Here is a 16,409-nt window from a genome sequence, read left to right on the forward strand (position 1 = left end):
TAGATTTGAGTATTGAGCGAAAGGTTACACCACCTATAGGTTCTGTATTACAGGCCAATCCTACTCCACTAGTACCAATAGGCGGCATAGGGGAAAAAGCACAACACCTAGGAATAGGAATCAACAACACAAAAACTTTATTAATAATTACCCAGCAAGAAAACGTATGCGCTTTAGCAACAAAGCGCTCATCCCTTGCTTGTTGACCCGAGGGATCCCTTCGTGACGGCCTCTAGATTGAACTAGGGCTTAGAAATACTGATTTCACTGATTCAGCTATTTCTGTCCTAATAGGCAAGAAGTAAAGTTTTCAACTAGATTGATAGAGAGGAATGAATCAGTATCTAGTCCTGCCTTCCTTAAGGACGACTCTTCGGTCAAGCTTGTTTGAGACCGGAGCTAATCCTAGCCCGATACTAGGATCACGATACGCATTTCGAGAACTGGCACCTGGGAATAGGCCCTGCCCAAGGTGGTCAAATTGGTACTTGTCAGGAAATGTCATGAAACAAGCATGCAAGCATAATTTATTAGTAGTTCCAGATAAAGAAAGAACAAAGACTGCCTATTCCCTTAAAAAATAGGATGGAACAGTTGTATTCTGGATAAATTCTTTTTATTTGGAGTTTTCCCCCTTTTTTTAGGACGCAGTTATTCAGTATACCCACGTGCGTAACATTCTTGGTTGTATCTTTAGCAACCACTATGCAAATAAGGCCTCCGAAAGCTTCACTAACCACTGTGAAATATTACTCTGGTACCAATGAAAATTGCCTTGCTATATCAATCATTATCCGGTATGGAGCCAGCGTCACTGTCGGTTTAGCGTGAGTACCTTCCCACAGTACTCGATAGCATTCGTGCACCTAGCATTTGTGCTGAATTGTCTACCAGCTCCTGCCTTCTTGTCCTTTGCGCTCAAGTCTATGGCCAGTACTGCCCGGGGCAATATTAGAAGTTTTCTGAGGGTTCCATCGCCTCTTGGTTGGTTTTTCTCCGCAAGCAGAGCAAGCTAGTTCACATCCGATTATCCTTACCGCACTAACCATTGCAGGCGAGGTAGCCTTGCCCTAACGTCATAGAGAAGACGTGCCGCAGCTGCCTTTCTAAGACCTGGTACAAGTGATGACCTAGTTGATAAGGGTCGAATGCGTAGTTCATTCGCATGTCTTTCGAAAGAAAGGATGCTTCAGAACAACCAAGTAGTACTGGGAACAACTCCTATTGCGTCAAAGGGTTCAGGAGCCATTCTATGATAAATCGAGAAGGGACAATCCGGTCCTGGTCCATAGAACCGATCAGAAAGGCCAGAAATCTGTGATCTATCGCACGAAAAGGGCTTCGTCCGATCCATTAAAATCTAGGAAAAGTAGCCGTATAGCGCCTGAAATGGGTCATGTTTCTTGTGCTCTATATCGCAAGTTCGGATAGGCTTGCATATGTTTCTATCTCAAAGTGGAAAACCAATTATACGTTAGCTAGCACGAACTAGAACCGCCCCTCGATTTTAGTATCTGACCTTCAATTCCAAGAAAAGGTAGTAAATAGGTAAATCGGTTAAAGCTCTTGTTTGGGAAATGGGTTGAGTTGAATTCATATTAATCTTGCCAAGAACAGAACAAGAAAAAAAACATAATTGGCTAAGGCACTTTCCTACCGGTTAAGATTTCCAGTATTCTAACAATCATCACAAGCTAAATGGATAGCCTTGCTTTGAAGTAAAAAGATAGATTGAACTTATCTTTCATTTGTCAAATCTCTAAACATCAATTCAATGGAATTGATTCTGTTGAAGAAAATCGATAAACTGAAATCAAATGGAATCAGAAAAAACAAATCAAATGTCATTCCATCAATTGACGACAAAAGATAGGAATATGCATTAGATGGACAAATTTTCACACACTCATGTCAAAATGCAAGTAATCTTAAACTTTCTGATCATCAAGGCTCCGAAACGAAGAACTTCTTGGAGTACGTGTACTTCCTTTCCCATAAAAACGTTCTAAATTCCTCTGTCTGAGAGATGGGCACTTAAGAGCTAGAAGACCCACATAACGAGTACCCATGAGGGAGGCGGGCTACAGTGCTCATGCAAGGCATAAACTTTCAAGAAAGACAAATTCTACAAGCAGGAGAAGTATCCTAGGCAAGAAGAGGAATATCCTAGCAAAGAAGGTGAAATAAGCGGTTAAGAGAAGCTGACCAAGCAAGCTTCGAAGACGATCGACCAGTACACTCCAAAAAAGACAACCAAGATTGAGTGACACGCCACTAAGAGAAGAGAACCTTTTGAATACATAGAAAGCTTCCTGTCGCTACTCGGCTGTTTCGACCGTTACCCGGTAGACAGAGGCCCCGGTTCCAATATACTAGGCGCGGTACTCCCCACGAATTGGTTATGACTACGATAGAGAAATGCCATCGCTAGAGGGACGAGCGCTAGATACGCTAGAGGAACTTCACTCCTCCTTAGTAAAAGTGAGACTAGGTAGAGGAGGTAGAAAATAAGGCCTACCGTCTATATGGGACTAGTCATCAAAAAAGCAACCTATATCGACGTAAAGAGAGCTAGGGTGAAGTGGACTATTAGATCCCCGGCTTACCATTAGAAAGAAAGCTTAGCCTTAGACGTCAATGTGTTAAGCATATAGGAAGCCTTCTAAGAAAGTCAGTAAGAAGTAGACTTCATTCTGAAACTCCAGCATTTAGGCCCGTATAGAATGGGTCCTCAAGCTTAGAATCATTTGGCCTAACCTTTAATACTCGTCAGCATCTTTTCATCCGGGTCGTACTAAAGGCAGGTAGACCGAACACACGGCACCTGTCCCAATGACTGGTACACTGACGGTGGCTTATTGGCTCCTTCCTCCCTTCCATCCTCAAGTCTTACTTTCCTTGATGCCTTAGTTTACTTGATGCCCGATTCATTCCTCCCTATATTCAATCTCTTGAGCCATATTCTAGAGTCAGGTTTGACTTGCCTTTCCTTACTTTCTTTACTTCACTAGCCTTACTGGACATACCATACATACTGGACTGACTGGGCTTAGCAACTAGTTATGTCCCTATTGGACAAATCTCCCCTACACCGTAACCGTAACCGGATTACATTCATTCAAGTTGGCAATCCCCTGATCTTTGCTTTGCTTCCGGTGTGCGATCCGAATTTACATATAATGACCGTAGTTAGCAGGCAATGGCCAAGGTCAGTGCATCTCGAACTAGTGGGTCACTATATCTAAACTATCTAATACAACTATTGAATGCGCTTTCTATCTATCTATACCGGTACCATGAAAAAGCAGAATAAGCAGTTGAGCACCAATAAATTCCTGTTTCAAGTAAGTAGGAAGGGGGCAAGAGAGACTGTCATAATATTACTCTGGGAGACGGATCCTGTTAAGTCAGTACGAATGTGATACGAAAAATCCTCTTCCATTCTTACCGGCTGGGCTAATCCCTGATGTGGTCACATATATAATATGCAAATCTCTGGATGCTGCTTCGGCTTCCGTTTCTAGCTCTGCTTGAGCAGCTTCGTCTGTTTCTCTTGATGTGGATGTCGGTGAGTCAGATCTCTTCTCTCACTTTCGGAGCACAGTTGGTCCTCAATTTGAAAACCGAGAAAGGTGAGTTCTTCCTTATTCACGCCTTGATGCACCTTTTTTTCGTGTTCAATCTCGCCTGAGAGCAGTGCATCGATACCATTCGTCTTGAAGAGCCTATATAAGCCCTGACCGAAGAGAATCCTTTGATATCCGTCTTGCCTTCTCAGTCCTCCTTAGAATCTCATCCCATAGGTCTCAGGGTCCCCTCCACCGACCCTTGTACTATCGGTTTCCGGGCGTGAGCCAAACCTAGGGCTTGGATCGAAATATAGCTTTACTTCCTTTATTTCTTTAGTCTGAAAGAGTTCCCAGCTTATACTCAAGGCTATAATAGTTCTAGTTTTCTTTCTCATTAGGGAAGGCGGGCTCGCTAGCCTTATTTTTAGCGGCCGGGAGGTCTTTTCGCTAATGTGAGAGGCATCGGCAGCCTCAACCACGGTTCAAGCACCGGCTCACGACAGAGCTTGATCATACCAGGACCTACTTCATTTTCTACTCCACTAGGTTAGGTTACCGATTTTCCTGTCATAGATAGTCTAGTGAAGCTAGCTTACTAATGCCAAGAACTACTACTCACCAAAACCTATCCTTACTAATACACGGCTATATGATATTCTTATTATTCTATTTCTATATTTACTCATATTCTAGTTTCGTAAAGCTATACTTTAGAGAAGGAAAGAGAGATTCTAGGACCACTTGCCCATAAGAATAAGACCGAACTTAACTACCTGTAACTGTCCCAACTGCCCATGTGTACTAACCCCCCGAAATCACTTTCCCTACTGCTACGTTGAAATGAAAATGCCCGCCTCCAATCCGCTTAGTTAGACCAGACTCTCAGACATATGATTGTTGAGTTAGCCAAGTGAGGGGTTCGTTCAGCCCGTCAATAAAGCTATTCTCGGTATAGAAATAGATAAGAAGAGCTCCAATTAGGGGCAGGCGCAATAAGGAAGGTAAGTCAAGAAGCCAACGGATTAGATAGAAATAGGCTTGGTCAAGTGTTTAAAAAAGAGGTGACCCGAACGAATGATTTCAATCCCACGAGTGATTTATCATAACAAAACTGTAATTTCACCCACCAGTGCAGCTAAGGGCAACAAGAGCTAATAGACTGAGCTAAGGCTGAAGAAATTGGCTAATAGACAGACTCTGTTAGGGCAACAGCTTATATGCATGCTACTTTTCAGAATCGAACTGAAATTGGCCCTCGTCAGACCTATCCATCAACAGGAATCGCTTTGGTTACGCAGTTCAAGACAAGAAGAGAGGCAACCTCTCTACATCTGCGAGTATAAGGGAAGGGGCCTCTAGTTTCTACCGGAACTCGTTACCAGCTTGTTCTTTTCTTTCCAGTTTTCCAGTACGAATAGGAAGATTTTTTAGCCCAGACCTAACACTCTCTTTTGGTTGGTTACTTCATTGAAATAGAAAGTACATCTCTAACTCCTGGCTAACGCGAATCATTCAAAAACTACTTATCGGGTTGGGCAACCAACACGTGAAATCGATGCCGGGCGACACTTCCTTCAATTAATTGTTTAGGTTTACTTTGGCGGAGCATTCGATCCAGGTGTGGGAATCATTCCGACATCATGTATTTGCCCTAGCCTGTTGGGAATGTAGGTGTCCGAGAATGAAAGCTCGGCAACAGAGCAGACCGGAAGAAGTATGTACCTCATGAAGCAAGGACTAGCCAGAGCTAGTAGTATGGCCACATTTGCTGGATGAATCCGTTCACTGCCAGCTTCTCTATCGCACTGGAAGACAGCCTAGAAAGAGTGCAAACAGGAAGCATAGATCCTTGAGAAATAGAGGAGCTATGAGTGCTGTCCACAACCTCTAATGTTCCGAAAGAGATAATCCGTCACTCGCTCCAGAGACCTCAGTACCGTGCTAACTCCAAAAATTTCCTTCTTTACTACATAAAAAGCATCAGCTGCTGGATAGAAAGCAAAAGCATTTATTTATAGCTGACAGTTAGCTTTCGCTAGATTTCTTTCTTATCACCTTTTCTTTTACATTTGTTTTGATTGTAGATTGGGTCGGTGTAAATAAAGGGTGAGCTCCAAACTACAGTGGGAAAGGCCAAGTATACACCAACCATACTTTGGAGTGAGAAGGAGATCCTAACTAAAAAAATAAGGCATCTGATACTATGCTTCAAAGTCCCGTTTGGTCACTTTCAAAAGAAGGATGCGCCGCTATTTTATCATCATCTGGCACTGCTTGACTTGCTTTCACAGCTTTTAGCTTGAACGTGGCACTAAAGCCTCCATGTCATCTAAAGAAAATAGTTCAAGACAGTAGAGCACTGAGGGAATTACCAACATGAGTTCCGCATTTCGTTTAGTGAATGCGGAGATAAAACTGCTGCTATTGATGCAATTGGACTGCTCGCTTGACACGAAGGCTATAAGAATCAAAGGAAATACAGGGCGTAAATGACTTTGGAGTTCAAACCAGGCAAAGTCCTTACTTACTCTGCTCTTAGGCTCGTTTCATTTCCATTACACCAAAGTAAGTAGAATGGAATGTTGTAGATGTACGAAAGACGAGAGAAGAACCGGAGGACAGGAGACACCAACCGAGTTGAAAGAGGACTGAAACATGCCACTGAAAGACTCTACTAAGACAAAAGATAGGTTCTAAAACAGGTAGAGGAGGTAGGATGGGCTGTTAGTCAGATCTAGTATGTACTATAGTTGGAGTAGGCGGTTCTCCTAGGCTTCCCTCATCTGGGATCCCAGGGTAAGAGGATCAAGTTGGCCCTTGCGAATAGCTTGATGCACTATCTCCTCCCTTCAACCCTTTGAGGGAAATGTGGCAAAAGGAAGGAAAATCCATGGACCGAGCCCATTGTCTCCACCCCGTACGAACTACGAGATCACCCCAAGGATGTCGAGCCTTTATTGTGGAATTAGTAACTTTCCATTCCTTGCCGGTAGGTTGCACCGCTCACAATACAAGAGAGAAGATTAGCTCATCGAATAGCACAAGCACTCTTTAAGTTCTATTGTCTGTTGATTGAATTCAGTCTGAATCCATCCCGATTGTTTCAATTATTCATCTAGTTTCCGATGTTGTTGTTGATGATGTTTTAGTAGCTTAGGGTAGGTAGATGTAGACAGGTACCTTTGATGTTTGAACTTATTAGCGATTTAGCTTTTAGCAGAGCTTCCTTTTCTAAGTCAGATCTCTATGGAACGAACTCCCTTGAGGGTATACAGACCTATTCAATATGTCATTTCCGAAACCGTACCCGCCTGCTCAATCTTAGACACTGTGGCTACGTGCCTTCAAACCACCGGGGTTCCGTCTTATGTCCGCCGACAGGACTTCTAGAGCCAAGGCAAGGAAACAGAACTTCCACATCCTCTGTTCACACTACCTGGATTGGAATTGGTTCTATCGAGATATACAGACTTGAAACAGGAATTTATTGGTAACTGCTTCTTCTTTGAAGCAAGTGCTTTCGGGGTTGGCTCTTCTGATATGTGTATTTGCTACCCATACGGAACAATTTCATTGATGAAAGATGGATGGCTATATGATCAAAGGACTGGAAGAGAGTATTCTATGGTGGATAGGATGAAGAATAAGAGGTGCACTAATGAAAGAAAGAGGAGCAGTAGCTTCAATCTAAAGCATGTAATCTGAGCTGTCTATCCCGATAGGAAGTCAAGACCTAAAGTAAGCGGAAGCCAATCCTTATGAGAATGATAGGAGGGAGGCTAATCCGAGCAGTGGTAGATGCTCTTTATAGTTGTTCAATATGGCTCTTCAAGCTGAATGCGAGGAATGGAAGCAGTAGCACAACTGACTCATTCTTAGCTTCATTGCAATATTAGGCTTAGCTTTAGTAGAATCAAAGTAAGCGGGGCTTCGCTCTATCCCATCTCTTTGGGGGGTAGGTGGTAGGTTCCACGTCATCGCGGCAGCTCTCAGGGCGGGCATTGCTTGGTTCCAGAAAGGGCTTTTAGCTCGTTCTTGCATTTTTCTTCCATCAAATCACTTATTTCTGATTCATTCTAGCATTATCATCTACCAGTTCATATTGGCTCATTCAAGAAGAGGGTCTCAAGGTAATTAGAGACTGTTGAAAGCCAAAAACCATGCGTTCAAAGTGGAAAAGAAAGAAGACTGCCGTTGCAAGAGCCATTGATTCAACACTCCGGCCGGGAGAAGGGAACCAGAAATGGGAGACAGACCGAACTTCTTGCTTCGAGTCCTGCCGCCCGCTGCTCCCGGTTTTCCTCATTTTCTCTCTCTTGCTGAAAGAAAACCTTAAAACTTTGTCCGACAGGGATCCATTATAATTAGATATAGTAAGTAGTTGGTTGGTCCGAGAAAGCCCTGACTGAATGATGAGCCTTTACCAGCTAAGGGGAAATAGGTGTGCTGGCTGCACTTTGTAATGAGAATCAAGATTTTGTTTGGTCTTTTTGTATCAAAATCCCTCGGAGGTTACTAGGCAGATCTCAAGGTAGAAGTCTCCTATTTCCTTTCCTATTCGTCCTTCCCCCGTTTTGATGAGGCGGATTTGTCTTAAATATATTTGGAGTATAGCAGGAGTAGATTCGATTGAATCAAAATCTTTGAACCTTAAGTCTCTTCTATAGGTTGGAAGGCGGATCATTTCCAAGAGGTTGCTAGTTGACCCCGATCGATCTCTTTCGACGCGGATAAGAAAAAAGGAGAATAAAAAATGTCTAAAGAAAAGAAGAAGAATAAAACAGTCGGTCGTCACTACCAATGCTTTCATCTGGAGGAAGTCAGGCTGTGATCGAGTGGCTTTCCCTTTCTACTTCAAGGAGATTCTGGGTGCAAAAAAAAGAAAGCGGACGGAAGAGGGATAGAACCCCTTTTAGAGACCAAGGCTACCAAGAAAACTTTCTCATCGTTCTCTGTCTTGTTCAACTGATTTGGCGTCCTATCCGATGGATGAATGAGGAGCCTTGGATGGAATAGAATGAGGAGAATGCTTGGGACAAAAAGGAGAGGAAGACTACTATGATGCATGGAAAGGAATGCATGGAATGAAAGGAGCCAGGACAGACGTAGAACTCTGGAAATGGGCGGGCGACTTCTCACGCGATCTATAATGCTATGTTGATAGATAGAAGATTTCTGAATAGGCAGAAGAGAAGGGCAGAGAGTTCAAAATGGAGCTACGTATGCTCCAGGGCAGACTGTAATCAAGGAAATTCCATTTCTAGGCACGTTTTGACCTAAATGTGATCCGGAACCTTAGTAGCAGTAAAAATAGAAGTTTTGAATTATCAAACCCGTGCTCAGAACTCAACTTCTGACTCTAGCCTTCCAACCTGGCATGGTACCCGCATCCTGCCCTCGCCCAAGCGGTCAGTGAACTCCGGAGCGGGAAGGTAACTCTAGCAGTTGGTCTTAAGGGAGGGGGGCGTCTATCAAGGATCTAATACATTTTCCCAAGAAATATGAAAAGCAAAGAAAAGGAATCCGTACAATGGGAAGCACCCAGAATAAGGAATCATGGTGAACATCCCGATAATAGGGGGCATGTCAAAAGAGGCACGATGGCAAGCAAGACTAACTTCCTACCTTTGATTGAAGATCCACCTCTCCCCACACTCTTGGTGACTCCAAGAAAGAGAGAAAAACTCCTCTATCCCGGGCTCCACAACAAGACAAGGTCTTCAATGGGCGAAAGCCCGATCCAAGATGCCCCGCTGCAAGAAGAAGCTCTTTGATCACCATCTATCGCAAATAGAATATAGTGAAAAGATGATAAAAAATGCCAGTTTGCTTATTGAAGAGCCCTGAATAAGCAAAGGTTCCCAGGACTGCAAATCCTTGTTTGTGTGGTTAGAGCAAAGGACTCGAAATCCTTCAGTGGTTCGAATCCACTGCCTGAATGAATAAGCGGCGGGAGAAGAGAGCAGTAGCCACGGGTGATTGACCGACAAAGCCGCCAATTGAACTTCATTGATTCAGTCAGCCAGGTGCATCAAAGGCTTCGAAATCTCTCTCCTCGGAACAGCGGAACAGCTTATTCTAATATAGCTGGGAAATCAATGCTTAAACCAGAAATAGGCGAACCTAGCGCTAGAGAAATGCGTATATAGAGGTACGAGCTCTACTCTAGAAGTACGAATAATACGAGACTTGCGTTGCGAGCGAATACCGGGATAGCGAAAGCACATGCTTTTTTTTTCTAATTTTATAGAATCCCCTTTTCCTACGCCAATACTTGTTTAAAGAAATTCTCAAGGGAAGTAGGGCTTCAAGGAAGTAGACAACCACTTATCGGGGAGGCACTCTTGTGGCTAGGCCTTTCAAGTAGGTTGGTTCTCAAATAGGAAGGCAAGCTAGTAGGATTAGGAAACTTGGTATGGTATATTTTTATTAGGGAAGTCGGGAAGTAGCCTAAAGGATAGGGTCGGAAAGCTTATTAATATTACTGGGTGGGCAATCCAGCTAGTACTAGGTGGGAGGGGCGAAGCGGACATAAATTACAAATATTTGCTAAAAGAAGATAAAGAGTAGTAACACACCCACACTTCCTTAAAGCAAATCGGATGATTTGAATTGTAGTAATCATGCCCATAGACTGGAGAATATTTAGAGAGTCCAACTTTCACTACTACTTCCCCTTCAACGGCTACCCCGATTGCGGCTCATATGTCTAGTTTCGGTTATGGTTCCTACTTCCGGGTTGTATCCAACGGCTCCTCTAACAAAGCCTTTGCTTTGGTTGAATCGTATTGAGTTCCGGGGTAGTAGAGTCCTCGGCTTCGATTCTTTCCAACAACGGTACGGTTGACTTTCGAACAACGGCCACGGTGTTGGTTCCTACTCGATTGATCGGCTTCCTTTAGCTTTGTTACGGCATGTGTAGAACCATTCGTAGTAGCGTACGTTCCCTACGTTAATTGATAGCGCTAGGTGATCATCGACAGCTTGGGCTAGGCCACGGCTCGACACATCCTCCGATAGTCCCTTTTCTCGGCTTAAAACCAATACGAATTGCTCCTATGATTCCCAGCGCTAGACCAGGGCAAGGGATCTATTTGTAATGTCATCCCCACAGGATGAAATAGAATAATGCTATCCTACGGCACGGCTGTGGACTCACCAAAACAACAATACCAACTTTCCAACTTTTGATCAAGGGAACCTCCTTTCTAAATGGCGGGAACGGTACCAATGGAAATATTCTTTTTGTTATTCAATAGCTTTCATCAAATGAAATCCTCTATCGCAGCATCCTGACTCGGTTTCGGAAAGTCGGAAAACAGGTACGGTTCCCTACTCGGGGTAAACTTGGGAATGGGAAGCCTTTCCAGCACCAGCTTAGGCCAATACGACGTAGTAAATACGATTCCCAGCGCTTTTATCCAATGATGCTATCCCCACGAATGAAAGAAATAAATCAATTAAATAGTTGTAGGCTCCTCTTTCGGATTCAATAGTAGTAGACGGCTGTAGTTCCGAGATATCCTTCCCTGCCTTTTCAATTAATAGCTCGGATTCGTATCCTCGGGCGAGGGAAATATGCTTAAACCAAGCTTCCCCCTTTGTTCGGGTACTCCTTTCAGGTGAGAGGCAGGCGCGAGGCTAGGCAAAAAAGAGCTTTCTATGACCTCCAAGACGGAGCGAGACGGATAGGCAGAGCTAGAGCTCTTAAAGTCTACCCGGGCTAGCTTCTTCATTCTTCGATCAGGGGCGGGCTTCTTCCCTTATATACGATGACATAGATAGAGCCTCCTTCTTTGATCCATTCATTGATAAAGTAGTCTTCGGGGGCAGTTTACCTTTTGAATCGACAGTAGAGTAGGTTTGATCTTGCTTTCTCAATCTTTCTCTGATCCTAGCCGTGTAGTAGATCCGGCTTTATTCGGCTAAAAAGAAGTGTGTGTGGCCGTCGTATCTGCTCGCCCCCTTCTTCATTCATCCATTTAGGTCAGAATGGATCCAGGGAACCTGGCTCGGGAACAGCCCTGAAAAAACACAGTAAGAGAGTCCAATCTCTTAAATATAGCATTTTATCTCCTAACCTAAGTAGTAGTAGTAGAAGGCTTAGTATCTGACTTGATCCAATAGAGTCAGAACACACAGTAGATCCAGATTCCACACCTTGCTGTGGACTGGGGAGAGAGCAGCTCTGCGAAGCTGGGCGTTCTGTGTGATTATGGAGGAACTGTAGTACTCGCCCCAAAATGCAAGCCGGGATAGATACTTAAAGAAAGGGGGAGCGGTGGGCCTTCAAAAAGGAGCGAGGGAGTGATGGGCAACCTTAGTCTATATGTTGCTCGTGAGCCGCCAAGTACCAGTCTCGCAACAGTACTGGCGTTAAAGGATCGGTCCTTCACTTGCGGATCGTTCGCGAGTCGAACTCGCTCTCTTGCCACGCCTTTGACTCACGAACTCGAGTCGGACTCATTCACTGCTGACTGAGGATCGTTCGTTCTTCACTCTCTTGCTATTACCCGCAGGGAGCGCAGCAACCGACGGTGCATATTATCATATAGAAAGAAGCGAAGCGTAGCGATTCGTACTACCGGAAAAGTGCCGCTAACCGCTAGGCAATAGAGTCCGCTTACGGGGTGGGGCGCAAGTAAGCGTAGCGAATCACATAGAGTTGCCCCTACCTGCCAGCGCGCAGATAGATAGGGCGGGCGAGCGCAGGGATGGATGTCTGAGCGGTTGAAAGAGTCGGTCTTGAAAACCGAAGTATTGATAGGAATACCGGGGGTTCGAATCCCTCTCCATCCGCGAGGGCATAAGTTCTCTCTTGCCTTATCTATAGATAAGAACGAATCTCCTCGACTCGACGGATATGATGGATGGAATGGGTAGAAGGTTTAGGTTATTGTGTGTTGATTTAGTTAGGACTTTGTCTCCCTTTCGTTATCTTCCGCCCCGGGTGGATGACCTGTGGGAGCTAAGTCGAAGATCTCGGTGTCGCCGTGAGTGGTTGATAAACAGCGATTGCTGTTTGATTTAAGGAGTCCTAACCCTGTGAAGCTTAACAGACAAAGAAAACGATAGAGACTTCCGGGTATAGGGTGACGACCTTAATGAATCAAGTATTCAGGTGGCAGAGTTATTAGCTACATAAGCGCTCAAATTCCTGAATACTTATTGCCCTGGCTTCTATGATCAACCCCTGGCACATTTAGGTTTTGATCTGAGGCTATCCTGGTCTGCAGGACCCAACACAAGTATTCATCCTTTCCAATCTGAAAAAGGTGTTGCCGAAAGCTTACCCTCTTCCACACGGATGCTACAGCCGCTATCACTTTTGCAGGAGGGGAATTACAGAGTTCGCCTCTCGACATCTTGTTTGGTAAACGGAAACCCAGGCGCCCTAGTGTTGCCTAACCGTTCGGCCGGAGATGTCGGATGCGAGATCTTTAGCTACTTGTATCAATTTGCCACATTTCAATAGATACAATGCGCTGGCAGCTGAGGCTTGACAGGATGGGAGTGAATTAAGGTCGAGGGAGCAGGAAAGAGTTTGTTATTCGCTATTGGCTTAGTACGGCCTATACATAATAGGGCCATGACGGTTTTGGCAAGGCCTTGAACTTCATATATCCCTTTTTTTACTCAATCCAGAATACCAATAAAGTCAGATTGAATCATTTTATCGACCTTTCCTTTGGATTTATTATCATAGGTAGTGTTCGAGATCGCCTCTGTGCGGTGAACGCTCGAATGTAGATCAGTTTTGTCCTCGCGTGGTTGAAGGAGATGCTGCTGCTGGATGGAATGCTTCCGGGGCGCCATGATCCTTCTATCTGGAATAATCGAGGGCACTGACTGACTGCATCAATCATCGCTCAGTGAGCTATTAATTGCCGCCAATAGCGCTTCGCTTGCATGCAAGGCGGCTAATAAAAGCGCCAGGTAGACGCGCGGAGATGCATTTTGAGTACTGGTGGTACTGGACAAGCTCTAGGGGAATAATCTCTTTCTTATTTCTTTCTTATTTCTTTCCCATGACGACTAGGAACGGGCAAATCAAGAATTTCACTTCGAATTCCGGACCTCAACATCCTGCTGCTCATGGTGTTTCACGATCAGTATTGGAAATGAACGGAGAAGTGGTGGAACGTGCGGAACCACATATTGGATCACTCCAGTGCGGCACGAAGCCGCTGACGCTGAGTAGGCTCCTATGCCGCTAGCACGGTGGAGGTTCCGTAGCGCGTCATGAGCACCGGGCAAAGGGACGGTTGAGCAACTCAAGCGAACCGCTCTACCTGACTTTGGATAAAGATAGAAGGGAGAAGGTTGTGAAGGTGGCCTCGTTATCCACACATCTGGTCGGAGGACCGACCTGGGTTTTCACGAGCGTAGGCGGGTCCTGGAGTGCCCGTCAAGGGCGCTAGCGCATACCCCGGGGTGATCATCACCACCTGCACCTCACATCTCGGCACAGTGGAACGTGTAACCCGCCTGCTGTCCAAGTCAACCACTTAATTTCCTGTAATTCATAGCACCTAACAGAACGTAGCAGCAAGGGACAACCCACCCATACAGACAGCCTGCGGGGAGGATGGCACTACTGGCAAAGACCGTCTGGCGAAAACGCCGCTGGCGCGAAGCGTGGTGGGCCTGCGCCGGGGGAGCATAGGGAGGAAAGGGAGCCCGGACGGTGGAAGAGCCAGGGGAAGCCGGGTCATTTGACGGAAATGGAAGGTCCGAGCAGCTCATTCATTCTTGGAAAAAGAGGGGGGGGAGCGAGCCAATGTATCAATGAATAGATACAGTCAACGGTAGACAGACAGCGCTGCCTACACGCGAATTAGCTTCCGAACAAGCAAGGGATTGAGCAACTAGCGCGAAAGCCGTTGCGCTAACGCGCATCCGTTTTCTTGCTGGTCGAGCAGTCTCAATTTCACTACAGGATTTGCGAATGAATGCTGGGCTGGGCCACCTCAAATGGCGTGAGCCGCATGCGGGGAGACCCGCACGTACGGTTTTTCAGGGGGATCCGGCCGGCCGGCGCCCACCCGACTAGAGGGACTGAGAAATTAATCGAGTACAAAACTTATCTTCAAGCTTTACCTTATTTTGATCGTTCAGAGGGCGATCGCGGAGTCACTGAATGAAGTCCTCCCTCCCTTTCTTTCGGGGGTGCTGACCCGCAGCGAGGCAGATATGACTAAGTGACATATTGAATATGGCGACGACTACAGCATGTCGTAGAAGGAGATAAGAGGTGGAGCCAACGACCCACTAAGACTCACGTATCTACAACTACATTCCCGAGCGGCAGTCAAACGGAGGCGTGAATGCAAGATGCCAGCGGAATGATCGACCGGACAGAGGCTAGGGGCTGCTTTCTTCCCACCGCGTCCTTCCTTGTGTGTCGGAGATATAAAGCGAGTGCACCGGAAAAGAAGGGGAACTGAGTCGATCTATTCCATGGCGAAGCATCCGAAGCATAACTGCACACTCACACGATCTTTGCCGAGAGATAGGAGCATTCGGTGGAACCGGTGAACTACACTTGCTTCTTGATAGATGTGTGGGACAGAGGGCTCGTGGTACCTGCTGCCCACCCTTCTCCGCTTTGATAACCGTGTGAACGGAGAGTGGGCAGAGCAAAAGGGAAGGAGGTCCTCATACGGAGTCGCACACTTGAGCAGTGCGGGAGACTGGAGAATGGGTCGAGTAAACTCCCTTAGGGCCGATTAAATCACAGACGAGGTTCTTGATTTTTTCTTTTTTATTTGAGAAAAAAATAAAGGCAGAGGTAAATACTTCGAAGAGGCGGCTCGGTAGGGATGGAATGGTCAATCGTCAAGTCAAGGATGACTTCTTTGTTGGCGAAACGATGGGGGAGAGAAAGCACGCCAGTGATTCTCTGAGCCGGTCTTCATTTCCAACGCCTCGGGAAACAGGTCGAGATAGATGACAGCACCTTTTTATCCTCTTCCTTACCGGGAAGGCGCACTTCTCTTCTTCTTCTGGCCTTCACCTCCTGCCCGGCCCGGGAAATAGAACCCAGCCCCCTTTCTGATCCATTCATTTCTGCAAGCAGGCGGGATCCAGAGCTAAGCCCCCCTCCTATTCGAAGCCGGGTGTGGCCTCGCCCTTTTGCTCTTCCTTCGGTTTGGCTCCACGAAGGCGCCGCCTAGACTAGGAGCCCCACTCATATTCAAAAGGCGCCCAGCTTTCAAGACGATGATAATAAGTAGTTAGGCTGCCATTTTTCCAATATCATGGAATAGCATGGCCCGGGGCTAAGGTAACTCCAGTGGGAGAGCCGTGTTATGGGTGACCTTATTGCACGGTTCAGAGAGCACTTGTGTATGTGATGCAAGTGAACGTGTACGAAAAAGCTGTCGTAAAGTTTCGTTGTTCGTTCCGTCGTTGACCCTATCTATGTTTCTACGATGGCCCAAGAACACGCTCATTCTTCAGCCGTAGAGAGACTTTTGAATTGTGAGGTACCATTACGAGCTCAATATATACGAGTGTTATTCTGTGAAATAACTCGAATTTCAAATCATTCACTTGCTTCAACTACTCATGCTATGGATGTGGGAGCATCAACTCCGTTCCTTTGGGCTTTTGAGGAGCGGGAGAAATTGTTGGAATTCTATGAAAGAGTCCCGGGAGCCAGGATGCATGCCAGTTTCATACGACCTGGTGGAGTGGCACAAGATCTGCCTCTTGGCTTATGTCGAGATATTGATTCCTCCACACAACAATTTGCTTCTCGTATCGACGAATTAGAAGAGATGTCAACCGGCAACCGTATCTGGAAACAACGATTAGTGGATATTGGTACTGTCACTG

At 45.7% G+C, this 16,409-nt stretch overlaps 1 non-coding gene and 1 pseudogene across 1 annotated transcript; one reads left to right on the top strand and one right to left on the bottom strand.

Moving 5' to 3' along the window:
- The first annotated feature begins 12,281 nt into the window (after positions 1-12,281).
- Positions 12,282-12,368, top strand: TRNAS-UGA (transfer RNA serine (anticodon UGA)). The gene has a single exon. It is a non-coding gene; the product is annotated as a tRNA-Ser (tRNA).
- A 2,244-nt stretch (positions 12,369-14,612) lies between these two features.
- LOC140221538 (uncharacterized) lies at positions 14,613-15,175 on the bottom strand (annotated as a pseudogene).
- Between the last annotated feature and the right edge of the window lie 1,234 nt (positions 15,176-16,409).

Source organism: Setaria viridis, unplaced genomic scaffold (assembly GCF_005286985.2).
Source record: "Setaria viridis unplaced genomic scaffold, Setaria_viridis_v4.0 scaffold_158, whole genome shotgun sequence".
Classification (NCBI taxonomy): domain Eukaryota; kingdom Viridiplantae; phylum Streptophyta; class Magnoliopsida; order Poales; family Poaceae; genus Setaria; species Setaria viridis.